Below are 6839 nucleotides of genomic sequence, written 5' to 3'. Positions count from 1 at the left end.
ACCGCGATAGAAATCTTTATATTACACATATACATATAACAGAAAATTAAATAGAGGAAGGAAAAAGCAAATTAAAATATGAAATATTACTTACCATTTGAAATTGGTTGTTAAACAAACTAAAACTTTTTATAAAATATTGTCTATCTATTTGTGTTAATTTAAGAAATTGTGGCATTTAAGGAACATATCAAAATGACAGGCCGAAACAACTTATTTTTAGCTTGTATAGCTGTTAATTATTTACTATAAAACTTCAATGTCAATAATTTATTATGAAACTTTAATGTTGTAAAAAATAAAGTACATACAATATATTGAACAGTTAAACAATAGATTAAAAAAAGAAGTTAAAGGTACTAATTTTGGCTGAGACATAATATAATAAACAATCTTATTAAAAAAACGATTGAATTTTCAAATCGTTATCTTCACTTTAAATAGCCGCCATTTCGTTGAAAATTATTATTCTTAAAAAGCCACGATCAGACAATAGCGACATTTAAGCGCGATATTAAATTAACACCAAAATCACTTGTTTTGCCTAAAAATTAAGGAATCATGTCAATCATTTTTTCAACGAGATGGTTTTTATTAAATTATTTATATACACACATATATATATATACAGGGTGACCCATTTTAATCTATCACCCCACATATTTCCATTCCCTTGCATTTTACAAGAAAATGTTTCAGACAAAAGTTGTATGGTTTCAAGGAGGCCATAAAATGGTATCATTGGTTTGACTTTGGATAGTCGCTTAAAGGTCACATGAAGGTCACCTTCAATTTTTTAAATTAAACCCACTATTTTTCATTACATATTCTTATGGCTTACTTCGAGAGCTTTCCAAAACACTATAATAAAATATTTTTTCATTAAGTATTTTTCGAGTCATAAGGCTCGAAAGTTACAGTACAACCGGCATTTTTACGTAAAAATGAATTTTTAGTGCATAAATGAAAATAAGAAGTACAGTCTGCAATGGCCTTGATCTTGACAAATGTTATTCAGGACATGATCCTGAACAACATTCAAGATGTTTTAGCCGTCCGTCAACTTGCGTAATGCTAATGCCAGCTGTACTGTAACTTTCAAGCCTTATAACTCGAAAAATAAATGAAAAAATATTTTATTATAGTGTTTTAGAAAGTTCTCGAGGTAAGCTACAAGAATATGTAATGAAAAATAATGGGTTTAATTTAAGAAATTGAAGGTGACCTTGATGTGATCTTTAAGCGACTATCCAAGGTCAAACCAATGGTATCATTTTATGGCTCTCCTTGAAACCATATAACTTTTGTCTGAAATATTTTCTTGTAAAATGCAAGGAAACGGAAATATTTGGGGTGATAGATTTAAATGGATCATCCTGTATATATATATATGTGTGTATATATATACACATCAGCCAAAAATTAAACTTTTTAACTTGTTTGTATCTATTATATAAAATGTGTTTATTTGTTTCCTACCACATTAAAATTCTATAGTAAATTATTAACAGCATAACTACAAACTAAAAGTAAATTTTTATTTCTAAAAGTTTATTTCTTGACTCATTACACACCCTGGTGTATTTCTTTAACTTTCTTCACGGTCACGTGATTCACTATCAATGTACACCCTTAGTCGAACTTGTAATATATCACTATTCGAAATAAAGTTTTTCCTTCATTCGGTTTGCGATCATCAAATGTGATACAGTGAATAAGTAGTAGGATATTCCATAAGTAAAACTCAAAATCGATTACCTTACAGGATTAAAAATTGGAGATGCAAAAAAGATCCTAAATTTTTTACTGAATAAAAAAATATGATTATGAGATAAGCGCACTTAAAATGGGAAGGAAGATAAGAACATAAAAAAAAGGATAATTAAAAAAGGATGCATCTCAAAAGATGGATTGCTCACCTGTTGCTGTCAGATTCTGTCGGAGCGATCTTGCGATCCTGCAGGTGAAAGACAAGACTGACACACGAGGTACGTTCTTGGACTGTTAAAAGACAGGAAATATCCTGTCGTGTTTCTTGTTGTCAGGGGATGAAACTTTCATTCGCGGACAAACGGTCCTTCGTTCTCACGCGATTGCGACAGTTTAACTTCCTCACTGTGAGTCACCGGACGACGTCCGACTCAGAATACCGCTACTACGGTGTCTGCGCCCGGAAATGATGGCGAGAGCGTCGCGACGCCGGCCTTTATACGTGTGTGTGTGTGTATGTGTGTGTGTGTGTGTGCACGCGTCGGCGCCCCTATGCGTATGAAGGCCCCCATCTTTCTCACCCTCCGTGAATCGTGTGCCATCCCTCCTCGTGCTCACGAGGTGAGGCGTCGCGACACGCGTATATGCGTAAAGACAGATTTATGCTGAGACGGGACAATGCATGACGCAACGAGCGGTCCCCACATCGCCCAGTTACAATGGCAAACTAAATTCTTTGAGGTAAAAGGATGGTAATCGCGGATCGTACCATCGTTTGCGAATCACCTGCAAGATGGCAAATAAACTTTAATATTAATTTCGCACAATTCTCCAACAGAAATACTATATAAAGGAATTATTTCTAATAAGGACAGTCATAAAAAATTATCCTTTAAAAGAACTATGAATAATTTATAATAATATTAATTATATATATAATAATAATACAAATTATTAATTCTCTCGTATATGCTACAAAGCCATATGATTTTTTCACATAAAATTCGCATAAAATAATATTATCGCAAAATCGCAAAAGCTATTACGTGACACATTGAATGTTTCACTGTCACGAGAAAATATATGACTACTCGAGTGATAAAAAGATTATTATAGAATATCATCGCGCAAGTAAGTTGATGCCTCCATGTATTATAAAGTTTCAAATAAAATGGTAAATTATATTCTTATCAGATTACGTTCGTTGCTTCGAGTATTGCAGTTTTATCTTGCAAAGATCCATTTTCCTCGCTTTTGATTTACAACTTTTCTTTTGACACACAGCATCATCCCTATAATTTATAATTACAATGTCACATTTTCTGTAAGTGACATGTGTACGCCGGATTCTTCGCTGGACGAAAATTTGCCACATAAACTCGCACTGATCGTACGAAGGGAAATAACTCGGTGCTAAATCCGACGGTGATGTGTTTAAGTATTTATGAGTTATCCGCCGTTATGCGTGTGACAAAGAATTTTCGTGAGATTTCCTGCTAAATCAAATCTCGTAAACAAATGTGCGGACTCGTTGTCCATTCGTTTGCCAGACTCTTCGTTGTGCTGCACTATCGTAAAAGTTCCCGCCTGCGAAAAGACTGAAAATGTTCCACGAGAAAAGATGAAAATTCACGCAAGCGGTGTATTTGCATATTTATGCGCTAATGACAAGTTGCATGAGACTGGAAATCGCATCTTATTTGATAATACGCGAGAATTTTAAGCGCGAAAAGAACGGATTCTTTCGAACCTTACGAGGTGTCAAAGTTCTCTCTGTTGGTAGTTTTACCAACGTTTCTTTTCAAGAAACGACGCTCGACTCGTGTCCGTTCTCGAAATTAAAAAAATCATTAAAAAATTGATAAAGGGCCGTTCCTCTGTTTTGATCGACACCTCGCCTTTCAAAAGACCTTTGGTTTCTCTCAGGGTCCTATATTTGATCCCGGGTAGATTCTCCCTATATATATATATACATATATATATATATATATAGTACATGATCGACATCAAGTAAATCAAATATGAAGAATATTTTTATATACACACTATATTGCACAACATTTGCATTCTCATTAGCTCATTCCTGACGTTTTACAATTAATAATAATAGAGAATATATAATCATATTTTTTTCTTATTAATTCAATCATTTGGGCATTTATATCGATCGAGGGAAATGTCACGAACATTTGCTCCTATCAAAAAGTTATAAATATAAAATTTAATTAATGTTAGTTGATTACGTCAGAAGGAATGCGCCTCGTGTAAAAGTTAATTTATGGAAAAGATGAGAATGACACCTAAGCTAATGGATTTTTATACCAAAACCACGCATAATTATCGATGCGCAATATTTCTTTTGAAGACATCCGTAATTAAATGACACGCATAAAATAACGCAAATAAAACGCATAAAAAACATCTTATTTTTATCTTTTCATTTCTTAAGAATCTATAATATATCATTAATCTCAAATTATTACTTCAAAGACAGAGACACGAATAATTTCTGCAATAAGAAATATCACACAAGAATAAAAAATGCCGGAAACTTAATGCGAAACTTAATGTTCTCAGGAACGTGTTTTTACCTATTCGTTCTGTTCTGTTTTTCAATATAAAAATATAAATTGCAGCGTTATTATGGGTAAGTGTAAGGAGAGAATTTTTTCTTCAAATTTACCCTGAAGATATGGTAGTCCTGGGACAACATTGTATTTCGAAGAATTTTACATAAATTTCTCTCATTCATTAATAAAACTATAATAAAATATAAAATAAGTTTGATTAATTTTACAGAAGTGCATGGTAAAAATCTTTAAAATATAATATTAGGTATATTGTACCATAACTACCATATTTTCAGGATGAATTAAAAAAAAATTCTCTCCATTTGCATTTAACTTGTTCTTTATTCGAATTTACCGGACGCATTTCATCCTACATGCGCGAAGTGTTCATATACATACATATAATATTATATATAATACGATAAGAATAAAGAAGGGAAAAAAATAAAAAGTCACATTTTGCTTTTAATAGTTCTATTATTCTCGTAAAAGCATGAATATCGTTCCGATAGCGTGCGACAATAATGAGAGAACAGATGAATCAAAGCTGCTAGTCGATTCACACATGGATTAAACATCGGACAGTGTCATTATGCATTAAACGTTCCGACAACTCGATGCCCGGCATCTCGATCATGAGTGATGCTCCTATATTAACCTGATTTCACTTGAAATCTTTTATCGCGATTGCCAGAGACCGATAACTTTTCTAAAGTGCGGGTCGTAAATCATCTGTCATTTGCATCCATGATTCTTTCTCTAAAGTCCCTCCTACGATTCTCGGCTGAATATCATGCGACCGATCGATACGTGTACTCACAATCAGAGGCAACAAAGATGAAAGAGCGTATTATCGATGCAACAGAACAGGAGAGGGAAGAGTAAGGCGCTCGAGAATGGTGCATCTCTCTTGTGTAATTAATCCTTACGATCATTCTTGTTAAATGACCACTTGAGAGAATTCTCACAGGCGCCCGGAGAAAGAAATTTTTTAACTTTTCCTCACATCGAAGGATCTTAAAAGACGTAAATGACACTGTTCTGCCATCTATTATCGTGTTGTATCCCCATGTGAATATTAATCCTTTTAACGTGATGTAAAACGGAGTTATTCTCACGTTTATGGCAAAACATAAATGACAAGACAAGGAGTTAATAGAAGTAATGCAGAAACTCCAGTTTCAGTAAACTTCATCATTAGCGCCTTCAATTGCGCTCAATAAGGAAATATTGCTTCCTAATTAATTGCATTACTCTCTAATTGAGAGTGATCAATGAAACGCAATATTTATTGAATATTTCATTACCGGAATATCATTTCATCAACGATCAAGGTATGTTTATAAGATGAGCTCGAATAATTAAAAATTAATTCTAAAGAGTTTGATGTGTTCTTAGCAAATTTAGCAAATTCGATTTTATGAAGTTTGATGTTTTTAAGTGAAAATTGTAATTTTTTAATGAAACATGTTTTATTAATATGTTTTATTAATATGAAAATATTAATATTGGGAAACTTGATGATAACAGATAAAACAAAATTAACAAATAATGTAGTAAGGACCGGTTTCATCAACGCTTGCAGTTACTTGATCCGCCGATTAAATTTAAGAGTTGCCAACTGCTAAACTGAAAACTTATTAACTCTAACATAATTTCTTAATAATAAATCTGTTACAAAATATGTATAATTCGTAAAAATACTCGAAATGTATTTATATTTCTAATTTATTACCCACGTTATATTTTTTCCTTACCATGAATAAGTTAGAAAATAGAATTAATTAAGACAAATTTTAAAGTTTTGCTGTTGGTATTCTGACGAAGTTAATCGGCCGATCAAATAACCGGCGTTGGTGAAATCGACCCTTTAATATTCAACATCTTATATCTGCTAGATAGTTAATTGCCTTTCGAATTTTCCTCTCAGCTTTTATTCTAATACATTGTGAGACGCTCAAGTAACGTACGATAAATTTTCATTGAATAAGAAAAATTTATCCACAATACGAGTTTTACAGGTTTGCAGGAAATTCAATACAGAGGTCAATCGGTTATTTCCGCCTAAATTAACAGTCAGTATGACATTTCAATTATTCACGCTTGCTTAACTGAAGCTAGATATATAACAGTGTAAGCTAAAGTGCATATCATATATCTCAATCGTAGGTGTTCAATATAGGTAACAACAACCGCAGGCGGACGACAACAACCGCTTAGTAAAGTAATATATATAGCATTTCAATTATACGCGATCACGCGCGCGACGTTGACATTGATCAACGCAACATTGATCTATTCCAAATTCGCAATATCAAAAGATATGTTTTCTATCACTATAAACTGCACTAGAACTTTCCTTCTTGCTTTCGCCAAATTTCAAACATACAGGATGAATCTATAAGTATATTTTATAATTTTATGATCGGAATATGTTCATGAAACTTTAAAACATACTTATGACTCACTCTTATTTCACTTTAAATATATATACTAGTTTAGCTATAAAAATAGACTTAAAGTATGGTACATAACGATCACTATAATTGCAAAATTACT

The 6839-nt window shown here is 32.6% G+C and overlaps 1 protein-coding gene across 1 annotated transcript in view; it reads right to left on the bottom strand.

Moving 5' to 3' along the window:
• The window catches only part of Apime-ASTA (allatostatin A), a 31703-nt gene extending 29546 nt beyond the window's left edge, over positions 1-2157 (bottom strand). Inside the window, exon 1 of the mRNA XM_018452149.1 lies at positions 1920-2157. The gene's annotated coding sequence lies outside the window, so the exon portion shown is untranslated. The remainder of the gene's footprint in view (positions 1-1919) is intronic.
• Between the last annotated feature and the right edge of the window lie 4682 nt (positions 2158-6839).

Source organism: Mycetomoellerius zeteki, unplaced genomic scaffold (genome assembly GCF_001594055.1).
Source record: "Mycetomoellerius zeteki isolate Tzet28-1 unplaced genomic scaffold, Tzet1.0 scaffold332, whole genome shotgun sequence".
Lineage (NCBI taxonomy): Eukaryota > Metazoa > Arthropoda > Insecta > Hymenoptera > Formicidae > Mycetomoellerius > Mycetomoellerius zeteki.
Note: the sequence above shows the minus strand (reverse complement) of the source record. Positions and strands in the feature narration are given on the sequence as shown.